The sequence below is a fragment of the Protopterus annectens genome, chromosome 5.part0 (genome assembly GCF_019279795.1).
Source record: "Protopterus annectens isolate FY-2018-M chromosome 5.part0, PAN1.0, whole genome shotgun sequence".
In the NCBI taxonomy this organism is placed as follows: Eukaryota; Metazoa; Chordata; order Ceratodontiformes; family Protopteridae; genus Protopterus; species Protopterus annectens.
Window position 1 is genome coordinate 525,166,358 of NC_056735.1, and position 23,876 is coordinate 525,190,233.

A 23,876-nucleotide genomic window follows, 5' to 3' on the forward strand; every position below is an offset into this window, starting at 1 on the left:
ACAAGTAAAGTTAAAAAACAAATGTGATTGTAATACTGAAAGGGTGGTATAGTGTGCCTTATGTAATAAATGCAGAGGATTCTACATTGGAAAAACTGAGAGGAAAATAAAGAATAGGATATATGAACATTTGAGGGACATAAGAAATGGAAAGGAAACAAATGCCTTGGCTAAACATATCTTGGAATTTAGTGGTCATGCTTTTAAGTTTTTTATTATTGAAGTATTAGAATATAGGGCCAAGGGGGTCCTTGGAATCTTCTTTTAGAAAAACAAGAAACATTATGGCAAATCAGGACCAATGCAACAGAATGGCCAGGGTTGAATCAATCCCTGTCTATGACATGCTTTTTAAGGCGAAAAGCTTTGGAGAGATAGTTGAATGTATATATGTATATTTTTAAAAAAATGTTTAATTATTTTTTAATTTTTATTATGTGAGTAGTTATAGTGAATTTGTATTACTGTCTCTTTAAAAAGAATGATAATGGCTCTGTGTTAAACAGTGACCTTCATTGGCTATTTTATTGGAGGTGTGGCTGTAGTTGACTTTAAAATCTCTATCAAAAAATGTGATGTTATTCTGAGGAAGTTTCTGACTAGACAGAGACGAAAGCACTTAAGCTATTGTTATTCATTCATAAGGAAAGTTGTTTTTTATCCACAAAGACATTTGGATTGTGGATATTTTGACAGTGTGTTTTGTGTTCCTGCACAAGGACCAGTATTGGTATTGTGTGTATTTGCTTTCAAACTGTTATTTGACTTTGGATTAAATTTTGGAATATTGAGATTACCTTCAGTGTGCTGCATTTTTCATCAGTTTAACTGCGTTCTTTGTGATTGATACTTACATAGTTCACAGGATAAGTGACTGAGTGTCTGGCAGAACCCACATAGTTAAGGTTGAGATTATTTGCTCTGGACAGAAAAATGTCACAAGTGGTGTCTTGCAAGAGTTTGTCCTGGGCCCATTCTCCTTGATATATATTTCTCTCTGTCAGTGGACTATGGCTAATTAAATTTGTTGATGATTGCAAAGTGCTGATGGTATCAAATCCCATTCCAATACTCAACTTTTCCATCAAGAGACAGACCAAACAAATTGCTTAATGTATTAATCATGGGCTTACCTTCAACACCAAGAAATACAGCATACTTTCCTTCGGTAAATCCAGCATCACTAATGTTTACCACAGAAATAACTTTTCGCATAAATTTGTCACAGTCATCAAGGACTTAGGTACGTATGTTGATAGCATACTCTCCTTTGACCACCATGTCTCTGTAGTGGTTAGAAGACTCTTCTACCTTGTACAACTTATCCTTCGTGGCATTTCCTCCAGGTAAAAAAAAAAGTTATAGTCTCACTTTATTCATCCCTTATCAAGCCTATTATTGACTGTAATGTATCATTTAGCATAAACCTCACTAAGTACCGCAACCAGCTTGAGGGAACTCAATGTTTTCTCACCAAAAAGATCTCACATCTCAGTACCTTTAGCTACTCTTACAGATTAAAATAATTGTCCTACTATTCAGTGTCATACAGACTGCTAAAAATAAGTTCTCTTTAGCCTGCCATGCAACAAATGCCTCAGAACTCTTTAAACTTGGTGACCTAAATACAACAAAAGGTAGAACAAACACTTGCTCTAGAGACATAAACCTATACTACCACATCAAAAACACCACATGGAGTGACTTCTACCCAATAGAATGTACCCCTCCCCTTTCTAGAATAGGCTACCCTTACCTATCATGCAGAGTGCTTCCCTAGAAACATTTGTTGGTTGGGCAATCAGAAATATTAACAGGAGATATGCAGAGAAAGTTTATTTATTGGGGGATGTTGTTAAGTCTCCCACCAGAATTTGGAAAATGTGGCTGAATTTCTTGATGTGTTCTTGTCTGTAAACTAAGGTTTGTGGAAAGGGAACTGAATGTAAAAGATCATTTATAGACGCAGTCTGGGACATACACTTAGTTAAACAGTTTGTATTTCATTGATAATTCAAAGCTGTAGTGCAGATTTACAGCAGCAATTAACTCTAGTACATTGAAATGGGAGAAAAAACATTAAATGTGGAACTATACAGTTCATACTGGAGCAAATTCCAATGTCTTTCATACTCTGCTATTAATTTAACTTCCACTATGAATGGAGAAAAGTGATTGCACCGGGGATCTGAAGTCCCAAATGGCATTCGCCGAAAAAATCTTGCTGAAAACAATTAAGTGTTTTTGCAAACTTATATACAACTTCACAGTCACACCAACTCAGAGAAGGGGGAAATTCACCCAAAAGGGAATCACTTCCAACACAACTGAATAACAATGATTTGCTATGGAAGAACTCTGATCGTTGGCAGGTTGTAACTCTGGAAATTGAAGCTTGAGTGTTCAGGCTTTGAAAACTGGTAGGTTACTCATTAAATTAAGTGAAATTCATGACTTATAACGAATAAGGAAATAAAAAACATATTTACAGGTGTTGAGAAAAAACTATGCATGTGCATGTACATAGAAATTGTACCCATGAGGTAAAGATTAATTTTGGTAGTTTTGATACTAGAGCTTTCTCTGGGATAAATTAATGTAATGTGATACAATGTTTGCATTGTGTTTTCTTAAGGAATTTGGTTTGAAGTTGGTATGAAAACCAATGTTTGTACCAAATAGGTTTTTTCCCCCCAAAGGACTGGAATTGCTTCTTGTAGTTTTTTGTCTTAAAATGGAATAGCTTCAGTCATTGCAAAAAGTTAGTCTGCAGCATCCGTAGAGCAGTTGCATTATTAGGGTGGGAGCCAAGGTTTAACAGGATTTTTCTAAAGTAATACTTCCTTTGTCGTTTTTGTTTTTGTAGTAATCTGGTATTGTACAAGTTGCCACTTGGCTTTTTTAGCACTTTACAGTTATGTTCCCACTTGTGGATAAAGTATAGATTCATAGGTAGTTAGTTACTAGGCATGTGGTCCAGGAGACCATTGAAGAGGCTAGACCAATTTCCCAGTTGTCCCAAAGTACTGTCTGGTTAACTGACTTGCTTAAGGTTACACAGTAAGCAAATGAAGGCTGAGGGGAATCAAACCTTGTACTACAGAAAGCAGCTCATTAACAGCTTATAGCCTTAATCCACTGTACTAACTCCCAGACTGAAAGAGCACAACTACTTACTATAAGAGAATCGCAAACTAGTCTCCCATGTGAGAGGTAGGAATACTCACCTGTCAGAATAAATTGCAGATTTTGTTTGAGATTGTTTCCAGTGAGTTATTCTTTTTTTTTCTTCTTTGCAGCAGAGGTGATAATAGGTAATCCATATGTTAAATGGGATTCAGAATAACTTTTCCAACTGCCATCCTCAGTTGAGGGAAGAGGAGGTAGGAAACTTTTCATGACATGAGTAGTACTTTTTTTCAAATTTAGTTTTGCCTATGTGCAACTGGAAAATTAAATTTTGATCTAAACAGAAGCCTAGATATTTCAAGGATCTACTTGCTTTTAATGGTTGGTAACTGTTGCCGATATGCCAGTTTAATGAGATTGCTCAAAAGAAAATTGGATTTAGAGGCAAACACTAGTACCAGGTACACAACTAATTAAGAATAATTTTATCCAAACTCAGTACTTTGTATCAGAATGATTTCCTCATCAGGCATTTTTCCTTTTGATCCATGAAAAGTTTTATTCCAACAGAAAAATAACCCAAGTAGATTGTTTTTCTTTTGTTTTTTTTTTTGATGCCTTCTAGAGAAGGCCAAATTCTTAGTATCATGCTTAGGAAATTGTTTCAAATAAGCCCATGTTTCATCCTTTAATCGAAACAGCAACACACATTCATTTGAAATCCATTTTTTTTTTAAGGTTTGTGTAGTCAGGTGACAACGGAGAATAATTTCTCTCTTAGTGAAGTTAGTATGCTGGTACATAAATTTGCTGTTTGGCTGCGATCTTGAAAGGTGAAAAAGAGATTACAGTCCATGGCTGTATATGAGATTTGCAGTTAGCTCACACTCACCAACAGATATTTATTTTTGTGTTTGGTTGGCAAAAGATAAGGGTGCCATCCACCATCCCATTTCTTGAGTGGATACTGTGCATTTCCTTTTGTTTTGTATGCGGGTGGGTTGGGGTGCCTGTGTCTGTGTGTCTCTGGCTGTGTCAGAGTATATATTTATTTATATATTTTTTTTATTGTTTTTTTTTATTTATTTCACATTTGTTAACCGGGTTAGTCCAACTGAGTTTACAAGCAAGTCCATTTTCAGTGGAGACCCGAGGGGAAAAGCCCCGGCAAACATAAGTAAAGATAAAGTGACAATATACAAATATTACATAACAATCTCAATAGAAAATAATTGTAAAAATGAAAAGGTAATTAACTATTTGCATTGTATTGATAATAAGCAACCCATTTTCAGTGCAGACCCAAGGGGAAAGATCCCCAGCAAACATAAGCAAAGATAAACATACAGGACAAAGACTATTAAAAACAATGCAAATATGAAATGAATTATAAAGAGAAAAACAAAAGAAAAAATTATGAACATTAAGGGTTGCACTGATAGTAGTGGTATAAAATTTATTACATACGAGAGTAAAAACAAAAGATAATCATTGTTGAAAAAAAGGACAATGTATAGATATTGATAGGAAGTGGGAAGAAAAAAGATAAATAGAATGGAAGGGGGAGAGAAAGGAGGGTGCTATAGTAGCAGAGCTGAGGGTTTAGGAGGTTAGTTATATAGGATATATATATATATATATATATATATATATATATATATATATATATATATGTATGTATGGATTCCTATTACAAGAATGAAAGTTCACTACTTCGAACTTGTAATAGGAAGCCTCACTTCTGCGAAGGTTCACTTTAACAAAAGTGAACTTTTGCGTAAGTGCACTTCACCAAAAACACCGCAGCACAGTGGAGGACATAAAAAACAAGCTATGTCCTCCACTATGGTGTGATGGTCATGGACCATAGGGTTAGGGCACAGGTTAGGGTAAGGGGATAGTTAGTAAAGCTATCCCCTTACCCTAACCAATGCCCTAACCCTAAGGTCCGTGACTATCGCACCATAGTGGAGGGCATTGCTATGTCCTTCACTGCGCTGCAGTCATCACAGACCTTAGGGTTAGGGCACGGGTCATGGTAAGGGGATAGCCCTATGGGCTATCCCCTTACTATGACCCGTGCCCTAACCCTAAGGTCCAGGAGTACTGCACAGAAGTTCAGTACAACACCCATTCATTGTACTGAACTTTGCATAAGTGCACTTTCGATTAAGTGCACTTTCGCTGCAGTGAGCATTACATGCACTATTTCAAATTAGTGAAAATTCAATCTAGTGTATGGAACCCATATATATATATATATATATATATATATATATATATATATATATATATATAGGTGCATAGGTGATTACTAGTCTGACAACCCCTTTTAAGCTTTTATCTGACAAGTTTTCATACTTATCTAAGGGTTACATATAGGCTTGGGCATGGGTGGTTAAGTATTTACAGGTTGCATCTGTCTGCTAGAAATATAGGTGCCAGACCAGAGATAAGTTTCCAATTTCCCATCCACTGGTTCAGTTTACACTTGAACTGGGTTAGGGAAGAACTCAGCTTCCTATGGATGGGAAATCTGTTCCAGAGAAGGGGGTAGTCTCTGAGACACACACCTGTCCCTCAAACATGTCTTATTTATGCTGTAGACAAGGTTTAGGTCCCTAGATCAGGTAATTCTGCTGCTATTCATGTACAACAAGTCCATCAGAGCAGGATCAGGGATGCTTTGTATGCCAGGTACAGGTTGCCTCTCAGCATTCTGTAGGAAACCAAGTACAAGTTAGGGCACGAGGGAGTGTGCAGAGAAGATGTTGTTTACACCCTGTATTATTTTTATGAGAAACCTCTGTGGCTCTCAGTTGTTCTGTATGCCTGGCCAGGTATGTACTGAAGAGGGCATTGTATTCAGTGATTTGTCTGATGAGTGCTGAGTGCAGCAGAACAATAACATCCATGGACCTATATGCCACGCCCTTATTTATAAGCTGGGCAATAGAGAATGAGTTCCTTACTGCTGTAGACACATGATGGTCAAAGACCAGGTTACTGTCTTCAAGTATTGCCAAATCCCTAACCACTGGGCCTGCTCTTAAGGTTGTATTATCAGTGTGATAGTTTCTAGGGATAGCCTTCTTCCCAAAGGATACTATTATGCATTTCTTGGTATTGAGTTTTAAACTATGGTTCTGGCACCATTTATTAATCTGTGTCAGGTATTCAAATAGGATATTTGTGTCTTTGTGGGATTCTGTGACTGTGCCTAGTTTGCAGTTCTCTGTAAACTTGGTTAGCCAAAGGCTCTTGATATCAGTCTTGACTTCAGAGAAGTAGATACCAAAAAGGAGTGGCCCCAGAACCTAGCTTTGAAGGACTGTACTAATCACTAGCATCTTTTTTGAGGTAGACTCTCCTGTGCTAATGTCTTGGGTCCTACCAGCAATCCAGATGGTTATCCACTGGATGACATAGGGGGTTATACCTAATTTCATGAGTTTTTATACAATGCCCAAGTGGGGTATCATGTCAAACGTTTTGGCTAGATCAAGGTACACAATATACACAGTTTTGACCTCATCCATTTCTTTGGTAACCTTCTAGAAAAAGTCCACCAGGTTGAGTAGGCATGATCTGCTCTTGAAAAACTAAAGTCGACTGGATCCAGTGTCTTAAAGTTTACTGTGTTGCTGTTTATCATTTCCATGAAAATTCTTTCCATGGTTTTGCATATGAGTCTAGACAGACCTATGGGTGTGTAATTACCCTTGTCCATAGATGACCTACCCTTGTGCAAAGGGATGACTGTTGCAGTCCTCCATTCACTAGGCATGAAATCTTTCTGGAGGCTATGGCTATTGATTCTAGTGGTCCTGATAGGTCATGTTTCATGATATTAAGGAGACAACATGGGATATTATCAGAACCTTTTGATGCAATGTTTTTGGTCTTAGAAAGTGTATTGAGGATCTGTTCCTTATCAGTAGCTGGAGGAGTTATGATTAAGGGTTATCTCCTGATGTAGTGTCTTGGGGGGGGGGGGGTAAACTGAAGTGAAATTTGTCAGCCAGTAGCTTTGCTTTATCTTCCAGCTCAGTATAGGTGCTTCCATTGACAATTAGTTTGGCATATTGTTGTCTATTGCCTTTGAGTTTGTGGACAGAATTTCTTTTGATTGTCCTTGGTCTGGGAGGCTATTTTTACATCAGTACTATCACGAGCATCAATTCACCAAACACAACTCAGCAAATATAAAATTATCGACAATCATAAAATATCCCACCACAACACATCAAATAAGTACACACACACTCACCAAATGAAATACTCCATGAACAACTGCAATACAAAACAACTCTATTCACCAATCATCGAAAGTAACAAAACATTTCATGCACTCACTACTCAAATGCTACCATTCACATATATATGAAACTCTGATTGCTCCACATATGTGAATAAGTATGCACTCCAAACACATGCACACATACAAAATGCATTTCATATGAAGGTCTCCACCCTAGCATCCTCCATACTTCCTTACATACTTATACTAACTGCATTGTTACACAATCCTGACCAATGGGAATCCACCAAAACTGTGCTATATTCAACATAATGTTATTAGACTATAACGCACATTAACCAACTTCAGAACCTATCAGTGAAACAAGTTAGCTACCAAACCAAATGCTACATACTTACATACATACATACATACATACATACATACAATTAATTTATTTATTAAGCTTTTTAGAAGGTTAGAGAGAAACAGATCACCCAAAGAAAACACATGAATCCAGAGAAAACTAGAAAATAACACAGAGACAATAACTGGAAGTCAAATCTGAACCTATACACTGTCAAATGGACATTTTAACCGCAAAGCCATTGTCCTAAACATCGACTGATCTCTGATTGATCTCTAAATTTGCTATCATCTAAGCTTAGCACTTATCTCTGTAAGTTCCCAGAAGACTTTGCTGGTTGAGAAGGCAAAGGGCTGTTCACTGTATAAGTAAGTAAATTTCTTTGAACGTCATGTTTATTATTATTATGTATTTACCTGAACTCCAGGCCACAATAGCACACTACTCCCCAGACATAGTTGCTTTAACAGAAACCTGGCTAAATAAAAACATAGCTAACTCAGAAGTTCTTCCTACCGGTTACAATATCATTAGACAAGACAGACCACTTTGTAAAGGGTGTGGAACTGCCTTATTGTACAAGTCCAACTTAACTGTCCGTCAATTACCAAACTCCTACCCCTTCCGCAATAATTGGGACATACTTATCTCACAACTTCAACTTCACCCTAAAAAGGTCATCACCACAATTGTGATTTATATTCCACCTGGTAATACACCTGCTAGCCTTGAAAACTTCTTATCCTGGTGTTCTTCCACATACTCACAAGAAACCCTTATTCTGGGGTACTTCAACCTAGATTGGTTCACTGTATATCAGAACCACCAAGTAATCTAATAACTCTCCATGGCTACCAGCAGCTAGTCCAAATTCCAACTAGATGTGATAAAAAATCTAAAAGGGAATCCATCCTTGACTGGGACCTAACTAACAACCCCACATTGTACCCTCACACAGGCAGTCTCCCAGACACCTGAAGTGACCACAACATAATATACTTTATACGTAGTAGAACAAGCATATGCAAAACCACTAACTATATATCCACTAGAAACACAAAAAAATTCTCTCCTGAGGTCCTCAACACTTTACTCTGTAACTGTGACTGGACCCCCTAAAAACCCTCCCACTTGACCAGGCTGTAGCATATTTCAACAAAACATTTCTACAACACCTAGACACTGTCGCTCCATTGCGCAAAATCAAGGTTAGAACCTCTACAAACCCCTGGCTCAGTAAAGAAACCAAACAAATCCTCAAGTCCAGAGACACTGCCTGGCTTTACTATCAAAAAAACAAAGAAACACAAAGCCTAACTAAGTACCAAGAACTGCACAACCGTGCAAAAAAATGCATTAGGCTGGACAAAAAATCCTACTACACAACATTACAAACTAAATACCAACACAACCCACAAAAATTTTGGAAAAATGTAAACCAGCTACTAAAATCCACCCAAAAGGCTACCCCCAAACCAACCACCCCTGACACAAAAGTTCCCATCGAAACACAATTCAACTCCCACTTTGTGAACTCAATTCTATCCTTAGTATCACAGGACAGTTCCTTCCTCACTATCCCCCCCAACACAAATAACACTAATACAAGCTTTACCCTCAAAACAGTTTCCACCACTTCAATCAAAAGCATGCTCTCCAAACTAAAAACCTCACCAACAGCAGCCGACCTACTCCCCAGCTATTTCTTGAAACTCACAGCAGATGCTATTGCTATCCCAGTCTCCACTCTCATAAACAGATCAATTGTTGAAAACTATGTGCCCAAACTCTGGAAAATATCCTATGTTACACCCATACATAAAGGCGGGACCACCACTGAACTTAATAACTACAGACCCATTGCTTTACTCTCCCCCCTGGCCAAAATCCTAGAAAAATGCATCCATACCCAGATGCTAAACTATCTCCTAGACAGCAACATCCTGTCACCTACTCAGCATGGTTTCAGACCTGCCCATAGTACCACTACAGCCCTCCTCTGTTTCACAGACACAGTAAACCATCTCAAAAATGAAGGCTTACAAGTGTCAACTCTTTTTTTGGACATGTCCAAAGCATTTGACACAGTCTCACACCAAATCCAGCTAAACAAACTAAACCAATATCATCTATCAAATTCTACTCTTACCTGGTTCCACAGCTACTTAACTGACAGGTACCAAGCTGTGAAATGAGAAAATTCTCTCTCTCCTCAGCTGCCCATAACTACAAGAGTCCCACAGGGTTCTATCTTAGGACCACTACTATTCACAGTCTTCACAAATGACCTCCATACCTCCACACAGTATGCATCTATAATTCAGTATGCAGATGACACTACTTTAATCTGTACTGCACAAAACATTCCCACCCTCCTGCAAACAACTCAACTAGCATTCTCTGACGTTGAAAACTACCTTACCAAAGCCCAACTTATCCTCAATCCAAAGAAAACTCAGCGTACGATTATAACCAGTTCTAACAAAAACACTAACAGTCAATTCACTATCTACTCCACAAATGCTACTCCAATTGCTCCAGTGGCACAGGCTAAGCTATTGGGAATAACCATAGACACCCACCTAAAATTTGATAGTCATCTCAACTTAACTATTAAAAAAGTACATGCCAAACTGGAGTCACTCTACCCTATCAAACCATTTCTTACCAACAACACAAGATCAGCCATTGCTCGCTCCCAACTTCTATCCACCCTACTCTATGCATCTCCCATTCTGACTAATCTCAACAAAACTGAACTAAGCAAAATGGAAGCCTGTTATAACAGAATTGCCCGCTTTGCTGCAAATTGCTTATATAGAACTCATCACTGTACTGCTTTGAGACAGCTCCACTGGCTTGAACTGCCCAACCTCCTAACCTACAATCAGCTCTGCCTTTGTCATTCTATCTATTTCCTCCCCAATAAGTGCCCTGCCCTCAAAAACTTAGTACAACATCACTCAGCCAAAAGGCCTCTTAGATCATCAAGCAAACTACTACTAGAAGTCAGCAACAGCTACAATACCTTTGGAGATGCACTATATAGTAGTTAAGTGGCTAAAAAATGAAACTCTGTCCCTACTAGCATTCAAATCACATCATTCTAAGCCTCCTTTAAAGACCTCATCAGGTAACATCTCAAGCAAAGTTGGCAGTGCCATGATTGCTCCCCAGGCTAGTGAAAGCGGATAACATATACATACTAAATCTAGAGCACTTGATAATAGTTTTCAGTCTTACTCGCAAACACTGGCTAATCTAAAATGTATGTACTGTACCTGTGTACTATGTATGTCTTCTACCTATGTTCCAAATTTCAGCTGTACACCACAAATCTATTAATTACCTTTATTTTTAAAATTAATATTTTTTGTTTGCTCTCTCCACTGTAACTGTTTATGTGCTGCATACCACTGTAAAAACATGTCTCTTGTAATTTATGTGTATACTGATCATGTCTAAATAACTAAATGTGTCTGTAATTTTTCTTTATGGAGCTTTTCTGCCCGGGCCTCTTCTGAAAAAGGGCCTTTTCGGCTCAGTCAGACACCCCCGGCTAACAAATGTAAAATAAATAAATAAATGTATTTATTTATATATTTATTGCTTCTTGATTAAATTTTAAAATAAATATTGACCTTCCATTTCCCTTATTTCATTTCTGTACACAGTAATGGAAAGATAATACTGATGACACCAGGGAAACCTCAAATGCCTGCTACTGTCTCAAGCTACAGCCAGGTGTTCTCACGCAGATGGTTCACTGTTGTTAAGTAGCCTCCACTCTTACACTTGATATAAAGATGATAATATAGCCTGCAAACAATTTAAGTGGGATAGAAATATTTTGCATAGTTTGCAGCAAGTTTAGTCTAGTAATAGCAGAATGCCTAGTGAAGTGCACACGTGTATGCAAAACTAAACATCTATTTCTTCATGTGTTTTTGATGGTCCACATTATGTTTTTCAAGCTAATGAGACAAACACAACCTATTCTGTCACGCAAGGAGAACAAGGAAGAGTAAAAAATAATTGACATGATCTCAAGATCATCACTGAATGGACACAGTCATTCTCAGACTCAAACTGCATACATACTGATGGCAATTTAAAGGGTCATCAGTTCACCTAATGTATGTCTTTGAGAATGTGTGGAAAAACTGAAATGCTCAGGAAAATGTCACATGACAACTGAGGAGAACATGCAGATTTCACAGAGAAGTCGCCCAATCCAAGAACAGAATCTGTCCATGTGAATCACTTATGTAGGATTGACATATTATGCTACAATTCCTTGCAAGGTCCCAGCTGCTTCAATAGCTTTCTAGAAAAGCAGAAATAACTGTGATCTGGAGAGTCTATGTTTGAAGCCTTATTGAGGCAATACACTTCTTTAGTGCTCTGCTTCTTGACTTTCACCAGGACCTTTGCCTCCATAAGCTTCTAATTGGTTGGGATTTGTAAAAGGCAGATCCTGCCTCTTAAACCTGGTTGACTTCTTCGAGACAGTCACTAGTGCCATCGATGAGGGCAAGGCTGTCCACACTGCCTACTTGGACTTGGCTAAGGCCTTTGACACGATACCACACTCTGGCATCATTGACAAGCTCAGCAGCCTAAATGTAAATCCATATGTCACAAGATGGGTAGCAAACTGGCTAAAAACAGAACCCATAAGGTTAAAGATGTGAAAGCAAATATGGAAGGATTACACATCCTACAGAAAGGTCTCACTGAAGCGGACAACTGGTGCGGAATCATGGCCTCAAACTTTGGGAAAAACAAAGTACCCACAAATTATCGACAACCATGTTGCCAAAGTGGTCAGAAAGACATTCTACCTTGCCCATCTCATCATGAAGGGTTCTCATCCAGATCAAAGGAGGTCATTGTACCTCTATATTCCTCATGATTGAATATAATGCTCCATTTGGGATGTATCTCACCCGGCACATGCAGCAACTGGGTCTCAAACATGTGCCTTATCCAGCTAGATTAAAGAAACTCCAGCTCTATTCCATACCGCCTAATTGATGGACATGCTCCATCTCAAAAAGATTTCAACCTCTGCACAAATTTGAATAGGACATGCTGGAGGGATAGATTCATAACACAGAGGTTACCCATACTCTGGAACAAAACAGTGTCACTACTAGACAGAGGTATAGTTTACTAAATAATGATGAAACTATGAAACTATGGTATAGCAGTTAATCTGAATTGTGGTCCAGGGAGCATGCTGATGCACTCTTTCCTTATCATCTTTGCTTAATTACATGAGATACTGTGTTAGGGGGATAAATGCCTGGATTGAGGTGCTATGTTAATGCACTTCTGTTTTCCTTTGTCTCTCTGTGTGTATCAGGAACAGAGCCATAGCTTCTGTAGTATAGAAACAGGCATAGTCATGAATGTCTTGTTTGGCTCACGCAAGAATATGGCAATCAGCACATCTTTTTCAATGGCAACTAATATTACTATTTCATTGCAGTTGCAACTCAAAAACTGTGCCACTGGAGGAATATGTTTAGTTTAGCTGAATATTTGCTGTGGACAGGAATGAAATTAAGTTAAAACATGAAAGATGGAACAAAATAAAGTAAATAATAACTCAACAGCTCAGCTAAGGTATCCAGCAATAGAATTTCAAAGTCTGCAGCGACCAATGACATTTTTTTAAATTATAAGCTTAACGGGTAAACCCACTAAGCACAAAACACTTTTCATATGTGGCCTGGCATTACTGTCTGGTTAAAGAACTTGCTGCCTCAGACTGTAAGCAAATGGACGCAGAAAGAATCAAAGTTTTTTAGCAGCTCATAGCATTATTTCTTTGTAATAAACTGGCATATATTTATTTAGTACTGCTGGATTATATTAGACAAGCTACATTAGATAAACCTGCATTAGTAAGTGTCAACAACAGACAATATTCTGTTTAAATCAAATATATATTTTTTAATTAAATGCCTATTCACAAACATAAAGAGGTAAAGAAATAATTTTACATCAAATAGAGGATTTTATATATATATATATATATATATATATATATATATATATATATATATATATATATATATATATATCAATATTTTTCTTCACAAACCAGTATTAATGGCAATCATTAAACATCTTGGATAATAGACAGCAGGATCAACAAATGAAAGAAACAGAACTGGTACCTAAATCATATTAGAAAGTAAGAAAGATAAAAGTCTACGGTATGCATGCTAAAATATAGGGAAAAAATCCTGTAGATCTGCTTTTGACATAATCCTCCAATTTACGGAAACTGTTCATACACACACACACACACACACACACACACACACACACACACACACACACACACACAAACACTCACACACAGAGACTACTGTTCAGACAGAAAAGTCATAATACGCTTCAGGCCCCATGCTTGGTCTCCCACTATTTTTGGGCAGTTTCATCTCCTATACACCAAAAGGGAAAAAAGAGAGAAATTGTAAAACATTTATGGGAACAACAAATAAATCAATAAATGTTTACTTGGACTGTGCTGCATTATAAACTATGGCCTAGTGCAGAACTTTCAATTATCCACTTCAAAGTTTTAGAAATGGCAGCCCAAATCTAAATTTGTCTACTCATCCACAGTGAAAGTATTTTCTACCTTCTGGCATGAGTTTAACTGAGGCACTGCAAACCAAACTCTCAAATACTAAAGGAAAAGGCTATTTCAGAGATGTATTCCCTAGTCAGCTGTAATCCACTGAAGAGAAAAAAGGCAGTTGTCAACTGCCTCTAGCATTGAAGAAATGTCATCAGGGAAAATATAATGAGAAAGGAATCGTTTACAGTGGTCAAGACAATGCTTTAGAAATACTCAAGTGAAGGTTATTAAATATAAAAGGAATCTGTTCTTCATCTGAAGACAACAAGCTGCAAGTTAGTGAAAGAAATAAGTGATTTCTAGTTTTTTTTTTTTCTTTTTTTTTATTCCTTATTCCCGTAACTGCCTTTGATAAACTGATTGTAGAACTTTATGTAAATTTTTGGATAAAATGGACAACTAAGGCATACATTTATTTTAGTATATATATTAACTCTGATAATAATAGACAAACTACCCAATAACTCATGGAATATTTGGTTGGATATATTTCATTTTGAAACTGCATAAAGATAAGCATTTTCACAGCATTTCTTGTAAAGTAACTGCTGCAGTTTGATATGACTCTTAAGGTCACAAATTACAAGGCTAATGACAATGTAAGACAAAAATAATAATGAAGCAATGCAGAGGATGGGCACAATAGTTGTCAAACCTTGCTTCTGTTTACTTTTGTATTCCTACGTAACACGATAATTCATTGGTGTATATATACTTAGTTGTGATCATTTAAAGAAAGATATGTGTAAGTCTGCCAATGCCTTCTTACAGGAAATAGTGCACCGAGTCCATCTTCATGATGTCTAAAGACAAAACAACTCAATAAATTCTGACAAACTGATGACTCATTGACTTGTCATGTAAGAGTTTCATATAAATGGAAGGATGACAAGCTGTAGAGTATAGATACAAAAGGTATGCCTGGAATGTTGCACTTCAGTTTCTGATGTGTTTATACACAGATTTTAAACATCAAGTTATAAACTTAGTCAAAATTGTCATATCATTAGAGAACAAGTGCTTAAAGAAATCTGAATGAAAAAATATTCAGCTCAAATTCACCTTTGCTGTGCCATCATTCACTTGACTCAAGTCATGATAAACACTGTAAATTTTACTTTTGTAAAGTTTTGTAAAATCTTACAATGTGTAGCCTAAATACATTATCACCACTGTTTTGTTCATCCTTCTTTGAGCTTTTATCTGAGGTCAGATCACCCTGCTCAAGTTGTTTGGTTCTACGGATATTAAAAGAAATATGAAAATTATAAAAATGTGCATAATTATGTGTAAAAGCATTGTCATGTGCATAATTATGTATAAAAGCAACACTTGTTATCGATCTATCTAGCTAGCTAAATTAGAAAGATCTCAGGTATCAAAGTCAATTGTATTGCCCATAGTGAAAGCTATAAGGTGATATGTCTCATCTGTTTGTATGAGTTATGGTTTTGTGACTATTACAGTACACATATGAATAGGCAGTAGTAGATATCTAAACATGCTGTTCTGCCAATTGTAAAAAAAACACCAGGCTTGAATATGTTGATACAAGCACAAATTATTGCTAGACACTTCTTCCCACAAGTACTGTCTTTTGCCATTCTCATATTCCCACCTTTCTCTGCACTGTTTTCTATCAAACCCTTATTTTTGTTTGAGCCTCAAACCTTGCTTTCTAAAGTAACAAAAACGGTACTATGATATTCTAGGACTTTTGCTAAAGTTTCAGTAAAATACTTAAACACCCAAACTAATACATTATCGCATGTCTATAACTGATAGAGTTGAGTTTCTGGGATAATAATTTACTGTGTTACATGAAGGCCTGATTCTATTTGCTATACATTTAAAAAGACTCTTATTTTAGGTTTAAAAGCTGCCAGATATTGTTGATTTTAATAAGAATTTACTACTGTTGCCATTTACCTTGGGCATCTTAGCCTATCAGACAACATGCTTTAAACCTAATGCTTCAAGCATCATCTACAGAACAATATATGAATCAGTTTTAACCACTCGCATTGATCACTTTGAGTGATACTCTGTTGGCTTTGCTATGTACTTAAGAAATATTTTCCTCACTTTGGTTATAGCCAATGACACAACAATGCTTTAAATATTCTATATTTTCTTACACAATATTTAACATTTTTGAATGTTCTGAAGAAATATAAAACTGATTACAAGTTTGGTAAACCATAAGCAGCTAAACATCCAAAGCTACATGAAGTACATATTCCTACTACCATTTGCATAGTTAAACTGATTACTCCATGTACCTTTCTTAACTAACTCAATAAGCAGTAGCCCACGCTGCTGCTAAATCTCCCCCAAGGCATGATAAGACAAAACTACCCAATAAAGACATTGAAGACAATTCCAAGCCCATTTCACACCACCCATCCTCATTCTGTTATTCACTTCATGCGTATTATATTTAAGAAAAAAACAGTAACTAAAATACTTGGAAAAAGTTAAAATTAGAAAATGTAACATTGTTATGATATGTTACTGTGAAACGTTAATGCAGAAGTGAGACAATTCAGATTTTGAGACTGAAGCCTTATAAATCCAACAATGATAAATTATTATATTTAGTAAAACAGAGACAGAAAGAGAATGAGTCCTTACCTTGCTCACCCTGCCTCTGTAGTCAGTAATGTACTTCACCTTCTGCCCGATACAAGGTTATGAAGTCTGAACTGAAACTCAAATTTCTGCCATTATTTAGTGACTACAATCCTCAGTGATTTGTCAGAAAACCATAATATACTGTATCCTTCCAAACACAGAACCACAGAAACAGCTCCATGTTGCCTTCCCACTATACAGAGCACCAAATAAGTATTCCATTCTTTGTTTAACTGTGCACAGCTCAGCTTTCTGCTAGAGTGGTAAGAACATGGTCTTCATTAGGATGGTAGCATTACTTATTATATGTTGTATATTGCTACTATTCTAATAATAAAACAAGAAGACATTCTTTTTTTTTTCCAAATGCAGAAGTGAGAACAGAATTGATGGTTAATTTCAAGCTACTTATTGCAGAAGACAGCACATCACATAGCAAAAGCATGACAAGGAAGCTCCATCACCCCATGAAGAGTATAGTTCCACCAGTAACAAACATGTTGTCAAATACAGTTCACTAGTGCTAATTCCTTAACAGATTCATTTTATATTAGGGGAAAAAAGGAGACCATTTTATGAAAAGTTTCACTGCACATTATAAGCAAATAAATCAATGGGGTCTACAATATAGACAAAAGTCCACAAATTTACAAGGGACAAACAAAACATTGAGTAAAATCAGTGACATTCTGAAAAATCAAGGAAAACTGAGAGCTATGTGCCCCCATCAACTGCAATATGGTGTGTCTGTGCTGGAAATATTAATTCAAGCAAAAAGCATTAATTTCCAAGATCATTTGTTATTTAGCAATATTGTCTAGATTTGCAGCTAATAGAATTTGATTATTTGGTGAGTCTCAGCTAGCTTTCTGATTCTTTTACAAGTCCATACTGCAGAATTCTCTAATTCTGAGCTAACTCCAACATAACAGTTGCTGATGGTCATAGCTCTAGTGACATCATCACATTCAATATCTAGGTCACAGGTGTGTGCTGCTGACATGATGACAGGCAAGGAGAACAATCTGTAAACAAAAATTGCGATTTAAGGGGGGCCACTCTGGATTTCATAGCATCCTGTCATTTTGAGATAAAATGTAAGATTTTCCTACAAACACCAGATATCTGTTAAGAGTGTCTGTGATTACTGCTTTTAGGAAACCAAATGTCCTCAAGGCAAACCATAAATACTGTGATGTCCCTCCTCTGAGCCAGTGATCAAGAAGACTCTATCCTCATCACTGACATCAGTGTAGAATGTTCACTGTGAGAAAAATAAACACACACATTTTCAGATGCAGCCCTCTGCATCAAGTACAGTTTCCATTAAGAGCACACAGAGAATGCACATTCCAGTTCTGGTGTTGGGCTTACTCTCCAGGCCCCAAATAAAACTCCCCACTGACCACAATAGAGCTGAGTCCTTAGCCGGGTGTTCCAACTAAGGCCTCCACCACTTTGTTTGTAAAATCAGTGCTATCAGTGTCCATGTTCAATGTAGCTGTCACACACAATCTCTTTGAGATTTGATTTTCATACAGACATACGCACCTGGGAAAGGCTTACCCACTTTGCCACTTCCACTCAGACTATAAAGTAGATTGGTGCCACCAGAGCACCTGAAGCCAACTACTTTAAGGCTCCTACTAGGGTACTCAATTACACTTATTAAAATTAATACTTGTCCAAATGGTAGTATTTAACCAAGCAGCAAGACTTTCAAGAATGTGGAGCCACAGTGCCACTAAATAAATGCAAGTACTCATAAAGGTTAAATATTTTCTAAAATACCAGCCACAATGAAAGGTATAGATATATTAAATAATAAATAACAAAAGAGAAAACATGAAAATACTAAACATCTATTTACAATAAACACCAGAGTTTCAGCCACAGGACTTATAAAAAACAACAGAGATAGAAAGACTCAGACAGATACAGAAAACACAACATTTTGCTAATCCCGCAATTTTTTAACTGACTGAAGAATTACTGTTCCCTTGATGTTCTTCATGTTTCACTGTTGCAGTCATTACATTTGGGTTATCTGCTTGCAGGTAGCCCTCAGTTGGCCTGATTAACAAAGTCTTGCATCCTGCGTCGGTTGCTGTCCCTTCTTCCATGACATCAGGTTGTCAGGGGTATAAAACATGCAGCGGATGCCATTACATCAGTCTTTCTTGCCGTGCAGTGCCCGAAGCAGAAGCAGTTTGCAAGTGCCCATTGGCAACTCCTGAAATTTTTGTTTTCGAGTTTCAGAACCAAAGTCTTCAACTAAAGCTAAGTACCCCGTTGGGGAAACTTTTTCTTGCTCCTTACCGATGTCAGTAAAAGTTAATAATTGCATTACTTGTGGAAAGCAAATACTTCATAAAGATTTTCATTCGTACTGTATTCCTTGCCTAGGCCCTGACCACGACATACCTTACTGTCAGTTTTTTGCTTTATTTAATCAGTGCACTATCCGTCGTCGGAATATTTTTGCCTATAAATATTTTGGTTCTCGGTTTAATTATCCAGAAAAGTCGTTGGTTAGCCATCCGACTGCCGGGATTCTGAAAAAACGCAATGATAAAGACAGAGACAGGCTGCCGAGGTCCAAAACTGCCAATGATGCTTCTCCGAAGCCAGTCGCCAGTTCGCTGGTACTCAGTGAGGCGTTTTCGCAGCCCCTGATACCCGCTACTTCTGATTCACAGACTTCTACTGAGACCCATTCGGAGTCCAGTATGCCACGAGATGCCTCAACTATGGAACCCGCGGATGTCTCTACCTTGGATGGGTCCAGAGCCGCTGTGCAGGCACCAGCTTCTGAGGGTGTATTCAGGCCTATGGACTTGCATATTAAACTGATGCCTCCTTCTTTACTTAGGCCTAAATCTTGATCCATGCCTAAAAAAACTGATGCCCAGGCCACATGCTCAGGCCTCTATGCCTAAAAAACAAATTATAAGAATGTCTGAAAATCTAATAACTCTAATCAGAGGTAGCCAACCCCCCCCCCCTTCTAAGAGGCTTGGACTGAAGTTGATTATGAATCTTCTGATCAGGATTTTGTTGTTTCTGATTCTTCTGATGATCTGGATTTGCCCTTATCTACTTATGAAGATTCTGATGCAGAGGACTCCATTCCCTCTGCTTCCCCTCCTGAGGATTTTTCTTTTGGGGAAACCTTACGTACTCTAAGGGAGCATTTCCACTGGGAAAGCCAGGAATTTTCTGATTCAAAAAAGAGGCTTAGGGATTTCCTTCTCCTACCTCAGCATAGGCCTTTAGCTATTCCTCCTGTACTAGACATTGTTGATGAAGCTTTTTCAGAATCTAGTCTGGCCCCTGATACCCTGCCTCTTGCTCACAGAAAACCTGACAGATACTACAGGGTCCCTGATTCCCACAAGTTCCTTTTTAAAAATCCTATTGCAGATCTAGAGACTATTTCACAGGGGCACGAGGGCATCAAGGCTTCTACTGCTAAAAATCCTACCTCTTCTGATAGAGACTCCAGGGTGCTGGATAGATGGGGTAAGAAGGTTTACACTTCTGCAACCTTGGCCATTAGAGCTTTAAACTGCTAGTTTCATATGTTAAAGTATCAGCAACATGTTATTGGACTGCTTAAACAGAAAATAATGTTGATTTCTGACTGTGTGGAAAATAAAGAATTACAGGATTTAATGCATTCTGCTGAACAAGTTGGAAAACATACTTTGCAATGTGGTTTTGATTCATTAGATGCCTTGTGCAGGGCTGATGTTACTGGGTCTGTGCTCAGAAGTCATGCTTGGCTTAAGGAGCAATCTTTGCCTGATCATGTTAAAGCTAAATTGTTGGATGCTCCTTTAAATCAGGACTGCCTGTTTGGCAACAAGGCTGAGGAAGTTCTTAAAAAGATGGAAGATAAAGCTAAATCTATGCAAACTGTGAAAGATTTTTTACAAGTTCAGCCTTCTAGATTTAGTAGGCACTAGCCCTCTAAGAATTGGTCCTTTCCAGACCCTTCCAGGTCTTCTCAAGCCAAACCCAGACACAGCAAAAACTCCAGGTTTCAGTCCCAGGGGACACACAGAACTAAGCAGTGGGGGGGCTCCACTTCCAAATCTGGGAATAATAAGACTTCCACCTATGGTAAACTATTTCAATGACTTCCTTTTAAAATTTCCAAGCACTAATCAACTAATTGCTCCTTTGGGGGCAAAGATTGCTCTTCATGCAAAGAATTGGGAACTCATTACCCAGGACAAATGGATTTTAAATATAGTGTCCCAGGGATGCATATGTCACTTCCACACATTGCCAACACCAAGCAGGTGGCAGGACCTACCCCCAAATCAGTGGGCAGAGGCCCAAAAACAAGTATTTTCTCTCTTAAGCATGGGTATTCAACTGGTACCAGAAGAGGAAAAGGGACAAGGTTTCTACTAAAGACTTTTCCTGGTACCCAGAAAAGACTATTCATGGGGTTCTATCCTGGACCTGTCTACTCTAAACACCTTTTTGGAGATTCAAAAATTCAAGATGCTGACTCTTCACCAATTACTTTCTATGCTAGGCAAAGATGCCTGGTTGGCAACAATAGATTTAAAAGAAGAATATCTGCACATCCCAATCAGGGAATCTTGCAGAAGATACCTATAATTCAAAGCAGGCTACATGCACTATCAGTTCTCTGCATTGCCCTTTGGCTTATCTACTGTGCCCAGGGTATTCACAAAGTGCCTAGCTCCAGTTATTGCATTTTGCAGGCAAAGAAATATTCAAATATACCCATACCTGGACAATTGTCTAATTCAGGCAGAAAGCCAGGACATACTTTTGAATCATCTGGCCTTTGTGAAAAGGGTTCTAACTTGTCTGGGGTACACCATAAATGAAAATAAATCACACCTGGTACCCTGTCAACAAATTATATTCCTGGGAGCAAGCTTGAATACAACTTCCCAGATGGCTTACCTCACGCCAGAGAAACAAATTCATTTCACAACCTACTTCAAACAGGTGGCCACAAAAACCCTGCTATCTGCAAGACAAATACTACAAAACTGCATATGAGGAAACTACAGTAGCATCTAAAAAGCCTATGGTGTCAACATTTTCAAGACCTAGAAACAATGATTCCCATCATACCTTGCCTACGCCTAGAGTTCCTTTGGTGGGCAGAGGCCTGCCACCAAAACAAGGGACTACCTTTCACACTAGCCCCTGCCACCCAAACCCTAACAACAGGCACATCAGCCTATGCATGGGGGCTCACCTGGCAGGGAAGTGCATTCAGGGCAAATGGAACCCAAGTCAAATTCACCTGCATATCAATCAAAAAGAAATGTTAGCTGTAAGGAATGCTGTGACAGCCATCAAGGACTACATTCTTCCAGGACAACTAATGGTAAAGACGGACACCACTGTTATGTGGTACATAAACAAGCAGGGGGGTACACATTCTTACCCCCTCTGCAGACTAGCCATGGCATTGTGGAATACAGCCTTGAGCTACCAAGTGCACCTACAAGCTCAATTCCTACCAGGAAAATTAAATACACTGGCAGATGGACTAAGCAGAAAACTCATGGACCCACATGAGTGGAAACTGGAACCAAGGATTTTCAACATGTTGACAAGCAAATGGGGGAGCCCAGATATAGACCTGTTTGCCACTCCCCAGAACTACCAGTTGGACAAATTTAGCACAAGGACTCCCCACAAACAAGCCTGGAAAGTGGATGCTCTGTCCTTCAGCTGGAAAAACCTATCAGTCTATGCCTTCCCCCCTCTGCCTCTGCTCTCCAAAGTACTACTAAAAATCAAACAGGACAAACCAAGGATGATTTTGATTGCTCCAGAATGGCCACGCCAACACTGGTACCCCCTTCTGGTTATCTCCATGGCACCTGCCTCAGACTCCTTTCCTGCTGTCTCAGCAGGAGAACCAGATTCTGCACCCTCTGCTTCTAACACTGAACCTTGCAGCCTGGATAATTACTTAACCTGTCCTTTACCATCCCTCAGCAAACTTGTGATGGATATAATTTTAGAGGCAAGGAGGCCTAGTACTAGAAAACCTTATGCTGAAAAATGGAAAAGATTCTGTGCCTGGAACCAATCTCAAAGGATGAGTACAGCAGTGCCCAATTTACCTTAGATTTTACAATACTTAACTGAGATACTTCACAAGGGCCTGTCTTTTTCCTCCATTAAAATCCATGCCTCAGCCATTTTAGCTCATTATAACACAGAACCTCCCCTCTTCTCTCATCCACTGCTCAAGCAGTTCCTCAGAGGGGCCAAAAATTTGAGACCACACAGGAGAGCTCCAACCCCAGCCTGGAACCTTAACTTTGTCTTGGAGAAACACACTCTACCTCCTTCCGAGCCAGCTGCTACTGCAGACTTAAAATTTATTTCTTGGAAAACAGCTTTCCTTTTAGCAATCACTTCGGCTAGAAGGGTATCTGAATTACAGGCCCTTATGGCAGTGGAGCCTTTCATCATCTTTCATGCGGACAGGGTGTCCCTCAGAACCAATCCATCCTTCATGCCCAGGGTGGTATCCAGTGTGGCTCTTAATCAGTCCATTCATTTGCCAACCTTCTTTGCCAATCCACAGAATAAAGGGGAATGGATACTGCATTCCTTAGATGTGCACAGACAACTTAGATTCTACTTGGACAGGATTAAACCTCAAATTAAATCTGAACAACTGCTGGTGGCATTTGCTGCAGGGGCAGAGGGGAAGGCTATTTCAAAGCAAACCATTTCTAAATGGATAAGCTATTGCATTCATTTCTGCTATAAGCACCATGGAAAACCTATCCCCCAGGGGATCAGACCTCACTCCACCAGGGCTGCATCTA